The sequence below is a fragment of the Bidens hawaiensis genome, unplaced genomic scaffold (genome assembly GCF_021521415.1).
Source record: "Bidens hawaiensis isolate Kalapana, Puna unplaced genomic scaffold, B.hawaiensis_p1.1 tig00007389_1, whole genome shotgun sequence".
Classification (NCBI taxonomy): domain Eukaryota; kingdom Viridiplantae; phylum Streptophyta; class Magnoliopsida; order Asterales; family Asteraceae; genus Bidens; species Bidens hawaiensis.
The window spans coordinates 1,055,075-1,075,665 of record NW_027491511.1 but is presented as its reverse complement, the minus strand read 5'-3'; the positions used below and the strand labels follow the sequence as shown (position 1 = coordinate 1,075,665).

At 34.2% G+C, this 20,591-nt stretch overlaps 1 pseudogene; it reads right to left on the bottom strand.

Moving 5' to 3' along the window:
• Nucleotides 1-1,473: 1,473 nt before the first annotated feature.
• LOC143635050 (transcription factor E2FA-like) lies at nt 1,474-6,012 on the bottom strand (annotated as a pseudogene).
• Between the last annotated feature and the right edge of the window lie 14,579 nt (nt 6,013-20,591).

Here is a 20,591-nt window from a genome sequence, read left to right as displayed (position 1 = left end):
CACGATACACATAATTAGCTACTGCTTATATATTTATTTTTTCACAATACTAAAAGTATAATTAAAAGAAATTTAATAAAATTTCTAAAAAATTTGTTTTAAGTAGAGTTGTCGCAATAGCCAAGCCTTAAAAGATTTTGCACTCATCAACGCACAGGTTTCTTTTTCTGGTTATCGACAAGTGTGAAAAGGTAAAATTCCGATGTTTTTCACCATTTATCATTTTTAAGTGACGTAAAGATATATATTAGGTAGTGGCATATCACAAAAGATGTGGTTCTATTTAACAGTATTATAACTCTTTAAGATTTTAGGAATATTGTATCCTATATATTAACGGTATTTTCTATTAAAGTAAACGTCGTAGTGACGTGAAACATTCAATTACTCAAAAGTCAAAGCACATCAAATTCATCAATATTGGAAATGTCAACGTATACAAGTTTTGCGTACCATTAAAGATTTTTAGAGGAGCAGCATTGTTTTGTCACCGGTTTTGACTCGAAACTCATTCCAACCAAGACTTGTTACGACATGAACTGTTTGAACGTCCCGGATCCAATTCAACCAGACCCATTTCGACCGGGACGTCCAAACAGTTCATGTCGTGACAAATCTTGGTTGGAATGAGTTTCGAGTCAAAACCGGTAATGAAGATTCATTTCAAATAAAGTTTTATATCCTGTTGGATAGCTTAACAACCCACTAATCAACTTACATAAGTGTTTTTCACGTACTAAGGTCGAATCAAGTCAGGGTCAGCTAAAAATCAAGGTCGAAAACATGAGTCAACTCAGTTTGGTCCGATATCCTCTACCAAACTATATAAACTTAAGCTCCAATCATTTAATTATATTTTTACAAAAATAAAAATCAATATAATTCTCTTTAGTTCATTCTGAGTAGGGATGCACATTAATTGGTTGGTTTGAAAACTGTCCCGTCACGATTTTTTCGAGTTTCAATCGGGTTCGGGTTGGCTTCGGTGCTGCTATTTGGGCTAGAAATAATCGGGCCGAAAAATATTTTGGCCCAAAACAAAAAATTTTGGCCTAATTTTTTTGTGAATTAATTAATTTGTTATTATACATTTGTATTAAAATATTTGAGTTACACTATGTATTAAATTATTATAAATAACTTCAATATAAAAATAAAAGTCCACAAAATTCTGTTCGGTTATAGTTACATGCAAAACCGAAATCAAACCAAAAGTTCGATTAAAAAAACATAAAACAAACCATCGGTTTTTGTTATTTTGATTCCGGCTACGAATTAGTTTTTTCGGTTTCATGTAAAACCCTGGGTCCGCGTGAACCAAGTTAGTTTACATGTGCTCATATCACCATGAACTATCCGTACACTTCACTTATATTGGAGCAAGCATATATGAAGCACCTTTATTGTTTGAACTTTCTACAGTTGTACCGTGCAACATAAAGCTGAATCATTGGATCCACTTCTCTATCATCTTTAAAAGGGTGCATCAAATGGTTGGCCATTTCGGTTTGGTACGTTGATATCATCATTAACTAGCCCAAATTCATCGCTTGGTAAATCAAAGTCATCCCAGTCGACATCATCTACTAAAAAAGTTAAACATTATACCATAAAGCTAAACATTATACCATATTAGAATTATCGTAATTTGGACATGAAGTAATATAACATTTGAGAAGAAAGCCTACAACTTATGTCCCACATATTGGTCAAGGGAGCTTCTATGTTAGAAAAAAGCCAATAGTCTAGGTCATCCTGTAAGTACAACTAATATTGTTATAACATTACTATTGTTATAACATTACAAGTACCCGTGTTTATTAAATACATCTATTTATTGAAAAAATACTAATGTTTGTGGAAAAAAAAATACTATATTAAACTCTTTGTTAATTTTTATAAAATGACTAAAATACCTTTATTTGTTAAAAACTAATAAATACCCTTGCTAATCAATAAAAATACACATGAATACTTAAAATACTCATGTTTATTTTAAATAACTCTGCTAAATCTTTTGTTAATTTTCGTTAAATAATCAAAATACGCATGCCTAACTTATTTATTTTACCTTTGTTTTTAAAAAAATTAATTATGTTTAGATTTTATCTGTTAATTTTATGAAATGAACAGAATACCCTGTTTATTGAAAAAAATATAATGAACAATGTATGAGATCTTTTACTATATCCGTAATAGTATTTATTTAACTATGAACATATTCGCCTATAACATATTAATTGGTTTTCCTTTTTCCGTAGTTGAACTTTTTATGACATATATTAGTCTATAATTTAATTAAGGAATAACAAATACTCACATTAACTATGTTCATAATCCCACCAGATGAGTCTTGAGGTATGTTACGTTCAGAGGTCATATTATCACCTGGCTCTGGATTATCATTTGGTCCTGATCTTGAAGCAATTGGCATATCATCAAACTCCTCTTCATATTCACTATATAACAAAGTCAAACAAAATAAGTTCATACTTAATTTGAAAAACAATTAAACTATAACAGTACCTGAGAAGATGCATATCAACTGGGCCCGTTGTACTCTTAAGGATTATCATCCTGTACCTCCTTTGTGGATGGTCAACAACCTAATATGAAGGTCAACAACACCCTAAAATTAGAGTTGTGTTTTTTTTTTTCTTTTTTATTTGGAGAATTGGTTTTAAATAATCCCAACTATGCCATATTGGTAAAATTCCCTCAATTATTTTATCTCTGACTACTCCAGTCCCAACTTCACTCTTGCCTGGTTACAGTCCAAACTAAAGGTGTATTTGTTTCTAACGGTCCACGACTAACGAAGGACTTATCCCGTTAGTTCGATGATGACGTGGCCATCTCAGCTGTTAAAAAACTCTTATGTGGCATGATTACGTGGCGATGAACTCTTTATCATCTTTAAGTATTATTCATAAAAAAAAATATCCATCTCTTTTAATTAAAAATTCGTCTCCTCTCTTTGTGTCCAACCACCACCAACCTGCAACAACAACACCACCACCACCACTACCTTATTCATCCACATTCCCATCATCTTCAAAATCAATCTGTTCTTTCCCAAATATTGAACAGAACCACATAACCCTCACATAGCTCCATCAAGACCTCACATCATCTTCTAATCCTCTGAAAAATTCCAAGACCCATTGTAATTTCATTACGAAAACTTCATACTCTACCCTCATATCTCAATCCACCACCACCAATTCGAACAACGCCACCGCCGGAGACGACCTTTCTCCGGCGATTGTGAACAAGATCTCGCCGTCTTATCCTTCACTGCCTCCACAAACAGTCCACATATCCACCTGTCGTGGATATTTCCCCTCACCGTCGTGATGCACGCCACCGTACACTCTTCTGTCACCACTATCTCCGCCGCAAAAATATCAAGCCAGATCCCCAATTCTTGAGCCATATAAACCCTAACCCTAGAAAAAGAAGCAGATGATGAAGATTAATAGGATTAGGGTTTGATGGTAGGTGCTGGTAGGTAGTGGTGCTGGTGGCGGCAGGTGGTAAGTTGTGTTGAAGGGTCGGTGGTGGTGGAGTAGAGAGGGAGAAGAGAAGAGAAGAGAGAGATAGAGAGAGTGGTGGTGGTGGTGGTAATGGTAATAGTAATGGTGTAATCTGCCACGTAAGCTCGATCTTGCCACGTATATGCCATATAAGCATGTTTTTGACATGTATGCATGCCACGCCATCATCGAACTAGCGGGGTTAGTCCTTCGTTAGTAGTGGACCGTTAGAAACAAATACACCTTTAGTTTGGACTGCCACCAGGCAAGTGTGAAGTTGAGACTGTTATTTACTAATATGGCATAGTTGGTATTATTTAAAACCAATTTTCCTTTTTATTTTAACTAGTAAGAAGTCTGATGTCATAAATAACAACTTTGGAATACTAAATACAAACAAAAACTGATTTGATTCTATATTTTTGTATAAAACGAATTTTCGGTTTGGTTTCAGTTTTTCATATAGTTAATAAAAAAACCGAAACGAAACACAAAAGACGGTTTGGTTTTACCCTTTTGTAGCAAACTGAACTTTTAATCTGTTTCTGTTTTGCGTTAATCAAAGCAAACTTAAATAACCAAACCTAGACCGACAACGCTTGGGTTTTACCATTGCCCGGGTTTGCCGACCAAATAAGCATCGAATATTTTATTTTTTTGTATGTTAATTTAACAAATTTATTTTTTGGATTTGAACACTTAGGTTTTACCAGAGGTGTCTATACCTTAACGAGCATAACCGGTAATGTCTGAATTCACGTCGACTTACCGTCATAACACTCGAGATATTACAACACCCGGGTTTCAACTCTGGAGTTTTATCAGCTGTCCCAGCGCAACGCACCGGGTAAACACTAGTTAAAATCTAACGAAATAACCGAACCCAAACAACAACTGATGGTTTAATTTTATGCTATTATAAAAACCGAATTTTGGGTTAGCTTTTGCATGTAGCTTAAAAAGCGAACTGAAGTTATGAATTTTTATTTTTCATATTGAATGTAAAGTGATTTATCATAAGTTCTAATATCTTAGCCCAAAAGTATAATAATCAACAAGTTATTAGCTAACAAAAGGATTTAGACCCACATTCAATTTTGCACCATTATTTTTTCAATCCAAATGACTAAACAGAAACCAAATCGAATCCATATGAATACCTAAAAACCAGAACCGAATGATTTTCAATAACTTAAAAGTTATGGGAAACTCTTCCGACCCACTAATACCTTGCCAACCAACGGAACAGGTAAAGTGCAACATGTGTCGGTCATGTGACCTTCAATGGGTTAAAAGCATAAACCCGTGGAATAAGGATGTTACCACCCCCGAAGGTTAGTAATAACAATTTAATTCGTTATTTCAGTTTTAGTTCGACTTCTAGCAAACTCACCTCAAGTGCAGTCTCTTGTGTAGCCCTTATTGCTATCAAAATTCCATTCTGTCATTTATAAGTGCATCAAAGATTTAGAACATGATAACTGTATTAATTTATGTACCTAATATATTAAAATATTGTTGCATAACTTCACCTGAAAGCATGTTAGACCTTTTATGTCATCGTGTCACATGAAGCCACCTAAAGTAATTTCTATCATCAATATTTTGATCCTAATATCATGACTCATGACTGTATTATCTTATGTAACTATTAATATAAAGAAATTAAGTACTTTTGGTTGTTGTCATCTTCACACAAATTTCTTATTTCATCCTGCATTTCTCTGCAACAAATAGTTTTAAATTTTAAACTTAAATAATTGCATAATTAATAATGTAATATAATAAATCAATCAACCTAATGTTTTCATCCAATGCATTCTCTTGCAAAGAAAGTTCTTCAATCTCTGCTTTTAACTGTGCCATGTCATCCGTTATCTCTTCAGGTTTAGAACCATCTTCGCGTCTAAACATTTAGTTAAATAAATAAATTAGCATATAACACTAGAGTTAACCAGAGTAAGTTAGTTAATATGATTAATAGTTCAATACAAACTTACTTCCACCGGATTCTGTTCTTGCAATCTTTTTCAATAAGACCGATACCGTCTAGAACAGTTGTTACATCATATAACCGCCTCTTCGACGTCTATAACATTATAACTTATAAATATAATCACACTGAATATTCATATAAATAAAATAATAATGTAATTTACATTCAAGGTTTCAGCAGCAATATTCAAATCAATAATACCATCTCCAGCTTGCTTCATTAGGTCACTAAATTTCTTTGTTATAACAACTGCAAAAATTACATGTTACAATATTATTCTCATCAACAAGACATTGTTCATGATTTAATATTATAATATTAACCGTTGTTGTAACAGTTAACTGTTAAAGTACCTAGTGAGCTTTCAAATCGAGAGTTGCTAGCAGGATGATTAAGTGGTGATTTTTGGTTCTTTGTAATCTTTGACTGATGGTTGACCCATTGACCTTTTCCCGAAACACTCAACTTATTTGGCGCCATTTCATTGACAATTGTTCCAAATTTTCGCTTATCAGGCTGTTAATCATGAACGTAATTGAGATGATGATAAGGAAACTTATTTTTACAGTTAACCATTTCTAAATCCTTGATTTACAATTATTAGGGCCGGCCCTGAGGATTTAAATACTATGGTTGAGCCAAAATAAAATAGATCTTAGACATTAACGAGTAACGAAATATGTAAGTTAATTATTTTAAACGACGATTAACGTTATGGATAAAATAAAGTTTTTGGCCTAATATAATTAAGATGATTAAGATCCATACTAATTTTGTAAAAAAGAAATTTAATATATATATATATATAAAATATTTTGCCCCCCCCCCCAAATTACGATAGCGGCTTCCACTATCATAGGGCCGTTTCTGGTTTCTAGGTGACAATTAGCAACATCAAAGCAAGATTGCGATGAATTAAAGTGATGAACGAATCAAAAACTACCAGATCTCAGACAATCACGACATTGCCGTCGTCCTGATCGGTGGTGACAGCGATCCTCTCGCCGTTGTCTTTAGCGGGAAATTGATGGTAATCGAAGGAAGGAGCGAACAGCGGTTTCGTGGAATTCAACGGAGGCGGAACCGGTTATTTTCCACCGGGGCGGTTTGAAGGTCGATCTTTTGACATTGTAAGAACTAATTCACAGTTGATTTTAGAGAGACAAGGCTTGGATTTGGAGGGGAAGATATACCAGTGAAGTTTTGTAATGTGGAGGGAAGAATATTAAAAATGAATTATTTGATTTTGGGTACTTGTAGTTTTGAGTGATTACTGAAAAGGTACTTGTAGTATGGTTTGGCTTGTAAAATTTGGGTCACTTAAATATGGCAATAGAATCATCTCTATGGAAAAAACGATACTTAACAACATTATAAATTTACAAAGATGGAAAAGTTGTCCAACAAAATTAACAAAATGGCATTGACCTTTAAATATATATATATATATATATTTCGCTTTTGAGGAGTATTTTTTGACACTGTATCAGTCACGAGTCATGACGTGTCTGATTTATATCTGACACAACAAATGTTTTCTTACACCACATTAAAATCTGTTGTGTCGGGTAAAAATTTGTTGCCTTGATGCAGCAAAGGTGTGTTATGTGGAAACTTTCGATTAGCTGAAACAATATCTTAAACAAAAATAAGAAAAGTCAAATGATTTTTTATAAAATAAAAATGTCATGGCTATTTTGTTAAACTTATTGGTTAAAATGGTAATTTTGATTATTTCCCAAATAAATATGAATTGTAACTTTTCATTAAATCGAATTTCATATTATTTGAATTGGTTGATTCTAATCAAATTATAACAAATCGGTTAAAATGGTTATTTCCCAAAAGTGAATTTGAATTAGGATTAGACAGCCTAGTACAAATTTTGTTCAAACTGGGGTTGATTATAACAAAGTTTTACTGTTTTTTTGTTTAAAAAATAAATATTTATATGCATAATATTAGAGGCGGTTCGGTTTGAAACGCATTTCCAAATCGAATTTTGAATTCGAGTTACTCTCGATTCCTAATTGAATTATCGAACACCTCTGATTATAATCAAGGGTTGTTGTCTTGTGAGATTACATTGGAACTATATTAAGAATGAAATGGTTGGAAAGTTATTTAAGAATCACCTAGCTCTAAGTAAGAGATTGAGGTTTAAATATAAGATCATTATATTTTTCATATTGTATCCCTCCATTTAAGATATTTGGATTTGGTATTTAGTTTTTTTATGATTAATAAGTGAAGAAACACGGATCTAATCCTCTAAGGGCCTAGATCCAATGAGTCCACATGTTACGGGTCAAGTAATTACTAATTAACGATACGAGTCCGATCTCCCAGGTTCAATGACAGAAACCTGCAAAACAACCATCCTGAGCTCGTTACAGGAAGGAAAATAGGGGGGGTCTTCCCTGAACCACCATCCGGCGTGAGAATAAGTACAGTTCCGATTGATAGGAAGTACTTAAGTATTTTGAGTAGATAGTCGGGAGTGAATGAATACCTCATGGAGATGGTGAATGTATTTATAGCCGAAGGGTAAGGGAATGTGATTGATCCAGCTGTCCCTTTCCAGAAGATGCTTTCATAACTGCCTGGACACATGTCCACGTGTGATAGGACAAGCTATATAGCCATGTGCATGGTTGCAACAACCTGGACATGCGTCGACTCGTTATAGGATGAGCTATTTTGGCCATGTACATGGTTGTAACAATCTCGCCAGCTGTTATTCTTCTATTGGTTGTTATGCCTCGTGCTCTCCAAGAAAGGATCTTAGTAAATCTTCTAGAAGGGAGTTGGTTAATTACAACTGTTCTCTGTCGTCACCTTCTGGTCATCTTTGCGGGTGGGAATAGTACCTTGCGGATGACTTATGAGGGCGTCTGGATTCGCCCGTGTATAGTCTCTAGATAAGTTATGATGTTCCTATATCTTGAGTTATGCGGGTGTTAGTGCACGATTTTGCGTCTCGAGTCTTTGTATTTATCGTTTTGTATTTATTAATGAAAAGTAATTAATATTAAGTCTAGTTCGTTAATGTATGTCTAGTTCGTTAAGGATGCTTAACGAACTAGACTGTTAAGTTATTGATCCTCCCATTCGTTAAGGATGTTTAACGAATGGAATGTAATTCGTTATGTTTATTCCCATTCGTCATGGAATGTTGACGAATGGGGCATAACGAATCAGTTGATTCGTTATGTCTTGTTTATTGATATGTAATGTAACGAAGTGGATGCTAATTCATTACGCCATGTGTATCGAATTAGATCCATCTTCTATTTATAGAGGTTCATATCACTGTTTATTTAAGTTTTGGGATTAAAGTAATTAAACTCTGTCCGATTCTCTCTCGATCAAAACTTCAAGTAATCTACACATAATACACATATTACAACTAATATATAATATATATAATCTATAATCGTATTAAGAGTAATCAATGAACTAGATCCATATAATAGTATTAACATATCTTAGATCTTAGATATGAGGTTCTAACAAGTGGTATCAGAGCTTTCGCTGTTCGAATTGCTCTTGATCTGGTATTATAGACTGTTAATTGAAGGTTTATTAATATTAGTTTGAATTTATTTAGTTTTAGTTTGAATTTAATTGAATTCTCAATTGAATTGGTGGTTTATGGATTGATTTGATGTAGATTTGTGATTGGTAAGGTATAACGAATGTGTGATTGAGTGGAATTGGTAATTGGAATGGATCTGAGTTGTTTATGATTTGGATCTGAGTTAGTGTGAAACAGAGTGTGTGTTTGGCTCAATTGTGTTCGGATTTGGTTAAGTTAGTGAACGAGATGCTGTGATTTGGATTCGAAAAGAGTGTATGAGTAATTTGAGCTATTGGTTGGATGATTTGATGTTATATTAAGGAAGTATTACGGATTTGATTTTGTTTTGTGTGTTTATCAGATTTCCAGATTTCTGGAAATTTATGATAAAGATTTGAAGATCTTCATCATCTATTGAAGATTCGGTACTTTTAAGTAATTCGTCATCAAGTTCGTCATCAAATTTAATTCGTGCTTTCTGATTCGTCAAGCAAGTGGTCTAATTCGTTAATATAATCTCTAATAAACTTGTGCCACGTGGCAAAGTTTGTTATAACTGTTTTAACAACTAGATTCGTTAATTAACTGTAGTTGATTCGCTATCAACTGTAGCTACTGCGTGCTCCTTGATTCGTCACCTTGAATCATTGATTCGTTACCTTGATTCGTTAAGTTGAATCATTGATTCGTTACTTTGAATTCTGGTTCGTTAATCTTATTCGTGAGATTGATTCGTCAACTTAATCTGATTCGTTGACTCAGTTCATTGACTCAGTTCGTTAGTTATTCGTTATCACTTCATTATAAACTAATTCGTGTGGTACTGTTCCTTCAGTTCGTTATATATCTTGTTCATAATTCGTTATAAATTTTTCAAATTCAGTCTTTGAAGTTTGAATTATTGTTAACTTTGAACTAGTTATTTACAATGGCTGGTTTGTATGCATTAGCTTCTCAAAACGTACTCATGCAACAAATGTTACAATTGGATACGGAAATTGGATCTCATTCCAAATGTCCACGACTGATGAAATTCAGTGACTTTGCAAAACAGGAACCTCGTTTTCGTGCTCATCTTGGTTCTGTTCATCCTAACTGTTCCTATTTTCTAGATGAAGTGTACAATGTACCTATGATTGGTGATGAGACTACTGGTTTTACTCCTATGGCCATTTCACAATATTCTCAAGAGGAAAAGAAGGCTTTGGAGATCGAAACAAAAGCGTATTCGACTCTTACTATGGCATTACCCGATAATATATTCCACCAGGTTGGAAGCATCAAGATTAGTGCTTCTTTGTTTCAAAACATCAGAATGAGAAGCATGGGTAATAGTGCGGAAAGTAAGAAAGTGATGTTAAAGTTTCAATTCAGAAATTTTAACTTACTCAAAGGTGAAACTGTTGAAGAAATGACAACTCGTTTTAATCATTTAATTGCTTGTATGGACAAGTTAAAGATTGAACCTTCTGAATCTGACAAGTTAGATACGATTAAAGGTGCTTTACCTAGTTCATACTCAACATTCTTGATGGTGTTGAAAGAGAATAATTATTTCAATAATGAATATTTGACTGCTTCCGAGTTTATGCAAAAGATTGAAGCTCGATAATATGATCTAAAGTGTCAATAGTCATCTAAGGAAAGTCAATATCCAGCTTTTTATGGTGGAAGTATGTCTTTGAGTTCAACAATATTTCCGATCACTGCATTTCTCACTCAGAATGCAAGTGAAAATGCTACAACAATTTATAGCGATCCATGTGCATGCTTTTTGACTTTTGGAAGTTCTGGATCATCTGGTGCTTCTAGTTTATCTGGAGGTTATGGAACTTCGGCTACTGCAAATCAATTCTCAGCATCACCTAATGTGAACATAAAAGAGGCTGACAAAATTTTGCCTTTTTGTGTGCCTTCATGACTTCTTATGAGAATTTGGTTGGTAGTAAAATTGCCACAAGTGAGTTAATTGATGAAGATTATGACCAAATCGATCCTGATGATTTGGAGCTCATGGATTTAAAATGTAATATGGCAATGATAGTAAGGAAAATGAAGAAGTTCATGCAAAGAACTGGCAAAGATCTTCCATCATTGAACAAGAAGGTTGGTTTTGATAAGCTGAAAGTTAAGTGTTTTAACTGTCAAGAGTTTGGACACTTTGCCAAAGAATGTGACAAACCAAAGAAGGAATACACTGGTCCTCGTAGTCAAGATAGAAGTTCTTCTATGAATAGGGGTAATGATGCTGATACATCTTCTGCAAAGAAACCATATGCTTTTGGAACACAAGCATTGTTGACTGTTGATGGAACTGATTGGTCACAAAGGTTGCTATGCAATGAAAATCAAGCAAACTTAGCCATGTTAGAATCAACTGAGAATTTTCAAGATGCAAGTGGGAGTGAGTTATCTTCTGATATTGATACTGAGTCTGATTCTGATAACTCATGTGGGAAACAACCAACTGCTTTTGCTTGCATGGCCAAAATTAACGAGGTTAGTTCTTCTGTTCCTAACTCTGTTAATGTTCCTTGTGAGAAAAACAAGTCTAAGTTAGAATCATTGAAAAATCATAATGATTGTTTAGTGAGAGAAATTTCTTCACTTAAGGATACTTATAGACAATCTTTAGAATCTCAAATGAGATCTAGGGAGAAAATTGAAGCATTGTCGATTAGTAATCATAATCTCAAAGCTGAGTTATCAGTCAAAATGACAATTAACAATAAAAAATTTCAAGAAATCTTGAAACATCGTTCTAAGATAACTGAGCTTGAAAATGAAGTTCTTGAGTTGAAAAATAAGTTGGGCAAATTTAGAAATTCATCATTTTTTTTGCTAAATGAGATAATCGAAGTATCTAGTAAGCAAAAAGATTCTAAAAAAAGTGTAGGTTTTGTTGAAGTACCACCACCATTTCATAATGATTATACAGCAAATCCTTTTGCTAGAAAAGAAAAAGAAGTGATTGTGAATGAATCTGTTGATTCAGAAAAATCTAAATCAATAAAAACAGATAATATTAAAGCCCAATCATCAACTCAAAAACATCTTGTTGAAATCAACAAAGTTTTTGTAGAAAATGTTGAGAAAGTTATCATTGAAGATGTGTTTGAACCAGAAGTGATACACAAATACAAGAACATTCCAAGTTCGAATCACATTTTATTTGAACCTTATGAATTTGAGGAGGCTGTGTATGGTTCACACATAACTCAAGTGAAAAAGGAGGAACAAGTTAAGGTTAAACCGGTGAAGGCTAAGAAATCAGAAAAACCTAAAATTTCTGATGAGGATTTGATGCGTTTTATCAATCCTGCTTCTCTTAAAACATCAACTGGTCGTGTGTTTAAACATGAAGGAATAAGCACAATGTTCACTGAGAAAGACATTCCACTCGATATCATCAAACCCGAATTGATTGAAAGTGTCTTTCACAATGAAACTTCTAAGGTACAAGACCTTGAAGACAAGTTTGTGAAATCTAAGACATCAAAAGTGACAGATCCGTTGATAAAAGCGAAAAGTTTGTTAAAATCTGCTAAAAATGTTTAGTTTGTAAAGTCAAATGGAACTAATTCTTTACAAAGGTTTTCAAAAAGTTCAAATTTGGATTTTTATATGAAACGAAAATCTGTGACTTTTGATGACTTGGATAAGGGTCCAATTGCTGGAGATTATCATCAACCTTCAACTGCACATGTTTCTGCTAAACCATCACATGAACGTGTTGACATGAGAACATGTTTTCTCTGTGGTGAACACGGTCATGTTGTTAGAAACTATGGATTGAAGAAAGCTCAACATCTTCATCCGTTTATCAAGGAACAATCCAAACCTGTTCCTTTGATCAAGGAGATTTTGTGATGACCAATGTCGTTTGATTATGAAATTCACATTATGTTTTCTGATGTGAATCCACGAAAGGTGATTCATGTTAATGAGAATATAAGTTATGATAAGCCCAAATTTGTACCCACTGAACCGATCTGCAAAAATGTGAACGCGAATATTGTTCAAGCTGCTTACTTACGACGAAAGTCGAAAAGACATGTGACATATTCACAAGTGGCTAAACATCATTTAGATTAACTTAATGTTAAACTTCCAAGAGAAACTCAAGAGGTGCCCAAGACTGAGGCCTGGGCTGCCTTTTTAAACTGATAATTTCCTTTTCATGTGTAGCATCCAAGACTATTTCTGGTGATAACTGGATAATGGACAGTGGATGTTCTCGTCATATTACTTGCAATCTTGATCTCTTAACAAATGTTAGAAATATCCAAGGAGGGTATGTTGCTTTTGCTGGGAATTCTAAGGGTATGAAACACAAGAAGGTGAAGTTTCAAATGGGCATATCACGTTTGAAAAAGTCAACTATTGTGATAAGGTTGATCATAATTTATTAAGTGTGTCACAAATTTGTGATAAGAAATACACTACCGTATTTAATGATAAAAAATGTCTGATTCTGAAACCGGGATACGTCATTCCCGAGGACATGTTTGTCATGCGATCCCCTCGATCGAATAATATTTATGTGTTAAACATGTCTTCTAAAGTATCAACTTCTGCGGAAAATTGTTTTGTTTCTAAGGCAACTGAAAAGGACAAGATTCTCTGGCACAGAAGGATGGGTCATATTCATGTTAGGAAGATGAATTATTTAATGGCTAATGACTTGGTCGAAGGTGTTTCCTTGAAACATTTTAAATTATCCGACCACTGTGTTGCTTGCAAAAAGGGCAAATAGAAAAAGAAGTAACACCCCACCATTGACACTCCATTGGAACGACTTCATATGGATTTGTTCGGTCTAGTGAACTGTGTGAGTATCGCTGGGGATTGGATTGTTTAGTAGTCACTGATGATTATTCAAGATATTCATGGGTTTTATTTATGACTTCAAAAGATCAAACACCCATTATGGTTCAAAACTTAATCACTTTAGAAACAACGTGTTGGATTTCTTTTGTGTTCAAAAGGGAATTCATCGTGAATATAGTGCTCCTTACGTACCAAAACAAAATGGGATGGCTGAAAGGAAAAACAGAACATTGATTGAAGCAGCAAGAACTATGCTTGCAGATTCTAAGCTTCTGTTCAATTCTGGAACGAGGCTGTGAATACTTCTTGCTATACGCTCAATCGTGTTTTAACTGTGAAGAAGCTTCAAAAGACAAGCTATGAGCTTCTGAACAAGAGAAAACCTAATTTAAATTACTTGGAACCATTTGGCTGTCCTTGTACTATGTTGAAGAAAGATGCGGGAAAATTCGAAGAAAAAGCTATTGAAGGTTATTTCTTGGGCTACGCATCACCTAAGAAGAGAGTATTTAACTTTACCTCGGGTTGTGTAGAGGATTGGTACCATGTTGATTGTCAAAGGTACACCACACCTTCCCAAGGAAAAGGTCCTGATTGGATGTTTGATTATGAGAGTTTATTTAATTCTTTTACTCAAATGGAGGATCAACCGGATGAATATTTGGTTCGTGCGTATTTACAAGATCAATTCTTACCTCCAAGATCTTCTAGTTCTGTTTATGATGATGCTTCACAAGATGATCTTCCTGATACATCTAATGTGATTTCGATTTCATCTGATGATGGTCATTTTGTTGATTCTTTCTCGGCTCCATTCCCTGAAACACATGAGATTGGTAAATCATCTCATGATGCTGAGGAGAATCTCACTAATTTAACAGACAATGTTGTTGTTCCTGAGAATCCCACTCTTCGGATTCATAATTATCATCCAAAGGATAACATCATTGGGGAACTTGATGTGGGTGTGAAAACACGTCATCAAGTTGCTTCTTCAAGTGAGAATAATGTATTGTGTGCTTATGCAGATCTACATTCCTCTGGAATCGTAAATCTTGCCAAATACACTTGCTTTCTATCTCAAGTAGAGCCAACGACGACTCGTATGGCACTTGAAGATCCTTCTTGGGTAGAATCAATGCAAGAGTAATTACAACAGTTTAACAGGATGGGTGTATAGGATCTTATCGATAAACCTGCTAGAGTCAAAAAGCCTATTCCGACTAAGTAGGTATTTAAATGTAAAAAGGACGATCGTGGGGGTGATCGTGAGAAACAAAGCACGGCTAGTGGTGCAAGGTTTCCATAAGCAAGAGGGTATAGACTACACTGAGGTATATGATCCGATTGCAAGATTGGAAGCTATATGAATTTTTTTGGCTTATGCGGCTTACAAGAATATCAAAGTCTATCAAATGGATGTGAAAAGTGCTTTTCTCAACGGAAAATTACACGAGGAAGTGTTTGTTTTACATCATCCTGGCTTTGAAGATCCTGATTATCCGGACCGAGTTTACCGTTTAAACAAGGCCCTGTATGGTTTATATCAAGCCCCGAGAGCTTGGTATGGCACGCTTGCTGACCAGCTAACTGATAACGGCTTCAAGCGAGGGACTGTCGACTGCAATTTATTTTATAAGAATATTGGTGATGATCTTCTCCTCATTCAGATATATGTCGACGACATTATCTTTGGGTCGACAAATGACAAGTTATGAAAGGAATTCGAGAAGTCAATGCAAACCAAGTTCGAAATGAGTTAGATGGAAGAGATGAACTTCTTTTTAGGGTTGCAGGTTCATCAGTCTGAGAAAGGAATATTTATTCACCAGACTAAGTACGTTAACGATGTCTTGATTCGATTCAAGATAACTGCCAGAAAAATCCCTTCAACTCCTCTCCCTGTGGGTCACAATTTATCACCGGATGAATTGGAGGATACCATCGATCCTACCCTTTATTGAGCTATGATTGGTTCTTTAATGTATCTTACTGCTTCTAGACCTGACATAATGTTTACATTTTGTTTATGTGCTAGGTACCAAGCAAGTCCCCGAGTGACTCACCTAGCAACGGTCAAACGTATTCTTCAATATCTGAGGGGTAATCCTGGCATCGGGTTATGGTACCCCAAGGACGATAATTTTTAACTCACCGCATTTTCTGACTCAGACTATGGAGGGTGCAAGATTAATTTAAAATCGACTACAGCATGGTGCCAATTCTTAGGAAGCCTACTTGTTTCCTGGCAGTGTAAGAAGAAGACAACGGTCTCCACTTCAACCGCTGAGGCAGAATATGTAGCAGCCTCGAGTTGCTGTTCACAGGTTTTATGGATCCAACAACATCTGCGCGACTACGGTTTGAAGTTTCTTACTACTCCAATTTTAATTGATAACTCTGCTGCCATTAGCATCACCAAAATTCCCGTACAAGACTCTAAAACGAAACATATCGAAATTCGATATCATTTCATACTAGATTGTTTTGAAAAGAAGTTAATTGATCTTGAGAAAGTACATAACGATTTTCAAAAAGCCGATCTATTTACCAAGGCATTTGACAAAACACGTTTTAACTTTTTGCTTGATTTAAATGGATTAAAAACCCTTGCTGATATCCTGAAACAAGGATAATTATCTTTATTTTCGGTTTATTTTTCTTTTATTTTATTTTGTTTTGGATTTTTGGGGTGAAATAGAAAATACAACAATATTATGCTTTTAGTTTGTATAAAACCCAAAAACATTGAAAATTTGAAAAAGTAAAAAATATTGTGTTTTCCTATTTAAAATATTCTGAAAATCCAAAAACATTAAAAATTTTGAAAAACAAAAATATTGTGTTTTTCAGTTTGTATAGAAAAATCCAAAAAACCAAAAAGACAAAAAGATTGTGTTCTAAGTATGTAAAGAGAAAAAACAAAAAGATTTTTGCATACGTTCGCTGAAAATTATGTCAATTACCCATATTTGAAGGACATATACTTGTATGGGTAATTGACATAATTTTCCTGATGTTTACTTGTAAATGTTTGAGATAGCCATTTACCTGACAATGGAAAGTAGTTGGGGCGATTGTTATGCGTTTTACTTTATTTCTCTCGCTGGAAATTATGTCAGTTATTTAAGTTTGTAGAACACGCTTGCATGTTTTGGTTCTATTATCTACTTGTAGATTAATATGATAGCCATTAATCTATAGACTGAAAGTGACTGGGGCGATTGAATTTATTATTTTTTTGCTCCTAAAAATTGAGTTTTTGAGGCAAAAGGAGAAAATGATAGTACATTGATCATCTGGTCCCATATCCAGAAAGAAATAAGCTTAAAAGACTGAGTGCTTGATTGCATTGGTGCATTGATATGTCTTAAACAAGCTGTTAGAGTAAAGTATGTGATATAAACATATAGATATGCCAACTTGAAAGAGGTGTTACTCTCTAACAAAAATCTCGGTAAGGATGGCAGAAATGTAATAGCCTGGCATACTCAAGCCTTATATTTGTTTGATCACCAAAAATAAAATAAAGCAAATAACATGCGTTGGGGTTATGGACACTGTGAGTCTTTATGCGGCTTAACTATTTGGGTATTCATATGCATGAATATTTCATTCGCTTTTAGAGCAAACCCAAAGTCATTAAACTTGATCACTGTTGTACCTTGTACAAATTTTAACTACTGACTTGATCGAAATCCGCTGTTAGTCACACATTTGTTCCTCACTTGCACGCGTCTCAAAAACAGTAAGAAACGGACCCCAGAGGATACAATATATGTAAGCCGATAGTTGGACTACAGTAAAGGAAACTTAATTCATTGCTCAAAAATTTCTATAAATTCAAATTTTGATCTGCAATATAATGGTTTAAGTCAAGTTGGGGTGATACGGTAAAAATCAAATTAAGCTTGAACCGAGATTAGAGGCTGATAGTTTCTGATATTCTATGCTCTAATTGAACATTGAATCATGTCACAGAAAATCTTGAAAGTTTGTTATAAGATTTAAGTGGACAACAATATCAATAACCGACTTAACGCCAGTCATAATATCGCTGAAATATAAAACTGTGATGGAAGGGCAATTTGGTCAATATGATTCTCTGCTTAAACTCGTCAATAATCCAAAAATATGTACTGCATTTGAAAAACATACAAAAACACAAAAATATTTTGTTTTATATTTTATTTTCGGATATTTTACCTGTAAATATTTTGAAACAAAAATTCAAAATACCAAAAAGATTTTACTTTTTCTTTTACATATTATTTAATATTTTTAAGTTAAGTGTTTTTGAACGTAAAACACGCTAAGGTATTACAATTTACCACTGGGTAAAGGTTAAGGTATTTGATCATCGGGATACGGGATTACGTTGATTTATTTATTATTTTAAATATTCTTATATTTAATTGATTTATTTATTCAATTTAAAATTAAATAAATCTAGTTCGTTATTTATGAATAACGAATTAGGGTCATTTACAACGAATTACATTTCAATTCCTTAACCTAATTCGCTTCCACCACTCTGTAATTAATGATCTTAATTCATTATACATAACTTAACGAATTACAAGCATGAACTAAGCACGAATTGAGACCAATTCGTTATTTATTCGTGTTAATTTTTAATAAATTATTTTAAGTTTGTTTGCCAAGTGTCACAATTAAGATAACAAATCAACTGATTCGTTATTTCAAATTTAAACGAATCAGATGATTCGCTATCTTGGAAACTGTGTCAAGCTGTTACTTATAGGGATTCGTGAAACCAATTCGTTTCACTATTCACTTTCTTCTCAATTAAACAAAGGCACTCTGGCCAAATTTTTCAGAAAAACTCAACCTTAACAATACCCTATTTTGATCATCAATTCTGAATCGCAAGATAAAGAGGTTTCAAACGCAATGTTTTTGATCAGTTTTGATAAACCTTTACATTGTTAATTAATCGATTGTATAATCGGCTTTTAAGTTATTCATATAACTTACTATCTATCTAAGTTAATCCACGATTTGGACCAAAAGGACAATACAAACTATAATACGATGTGTTTCCGAGATCCTTGAGATCATTCATTTGTATTAATCATGGTCTGATTGAATCCAGATTGGTATTTTGACTGTTCGTGTTCTTGCTAATTTTGACTTTGACTTTAATTAGTCAAACAATAAGTTTATTAGTGACCATTCGTCATATAGTTACGAATTGAAAGTAATTTGTGTTCAATTCGTTATTAAGGCTTAACGAATAAACTTTTTCATAAACAATGATAACGAATCAAAGTCCATTCGTCCTTTAATTCGTTATCCTTTCACTCTTGATTCGTTATGATTAATTCATATAACTTACTTGATAATGAATAAGTCAATTCGTCATAACAAACCACCAGTTCGTTATAACGAATTAGCCTATTTAACGAATGACATTATAAATTGTTATAATCTAAAATTTTTAATTGTTTTAAATTTTAATTTATATTAATATTATTTATTGATCATTCTACTAAATCTCGGGTTTATTTATTATCATTTATGGCTGACAATATGGATCAAGATTCTCTTGCTGAGCCACAACAACAACAAGAACAAGATCTTCCATTACTCCCGTACGACAAAAGGCATAACATTTGTGCTTTTGTTGGTACAAACTTTGCTGACGCGGATATTTTTGGGGAGATGCTGGGTTTCATCCGTCGCTCACGCATCAACTATGCTATCACAACTAATCCTGAGGTTCGGTTCAACATTATCCATCAATTCTGGAAAACTGCTAGATATGTGGAGATAGAAAATCACATTGCTGCTTAAGTGAATGAAAGACCAGTTGTGATATCAACCGAGGATATCCAGCGAGTGTTGAGGTTTGTAGATACTATGGATGACCCGAGTGAGTTTCACAAGGAGTTGGTTAGTGGATTATTTAATCGTGTGTTCTACGCTGGTAATCTTGAGAGTTCCATGTATAACAAGGCGTACTTGTGTCCCACTTACAAGTACTTATTACATGTTCTTATACATTGCCTTGGTGGACGGAAAGGTGGTTTTGATGAATTCCGTATCATGCTTCAATCGACATTCGTCGCATTAATTCTGAACAAACCTTTCAATTTCTCGGAGATGATCTTCGATCACCTCAAAGAGAATTGTATCGTAGTGAATCACCGCAATAAATTCTTAACGAATCCACGATTTATCCAACTCTTTGTTCATGATGCAATTCGTGACTTGGTGATCGATCCTACGCTCAGCAATGATGTATTAAAGTTGGAAAATATGAAAGCGGATACAATGGGGAGGATGAAGCTGTATCGTCAAGATCCTCCACCATGATTCAAGCGCTTGGTTAATCATGTATCCAATCCTGATTATGTATGTCCTTCTAATGATCGCTGGATCCATGATGATTCGGATTCTGAGCGTGAAGATGGTCAAGGTGGGAACAATGATGATGATGGTGAAGAAGGTGGAGATGATCTCCAACGTCGTGTTGAGGTTGAGGCAGCTGCTGTTGAAGCTGCTCAACGCAAATGAAAAGGGAAAGAGGTTGCTGGTGAAGGGTCAACTAAACGTAGAGTGACTGCTGGTGCTGGTGTTTATTTTGGAGTTCAGCCTCCAAGGTCATCTATTATTCAAAGACCGG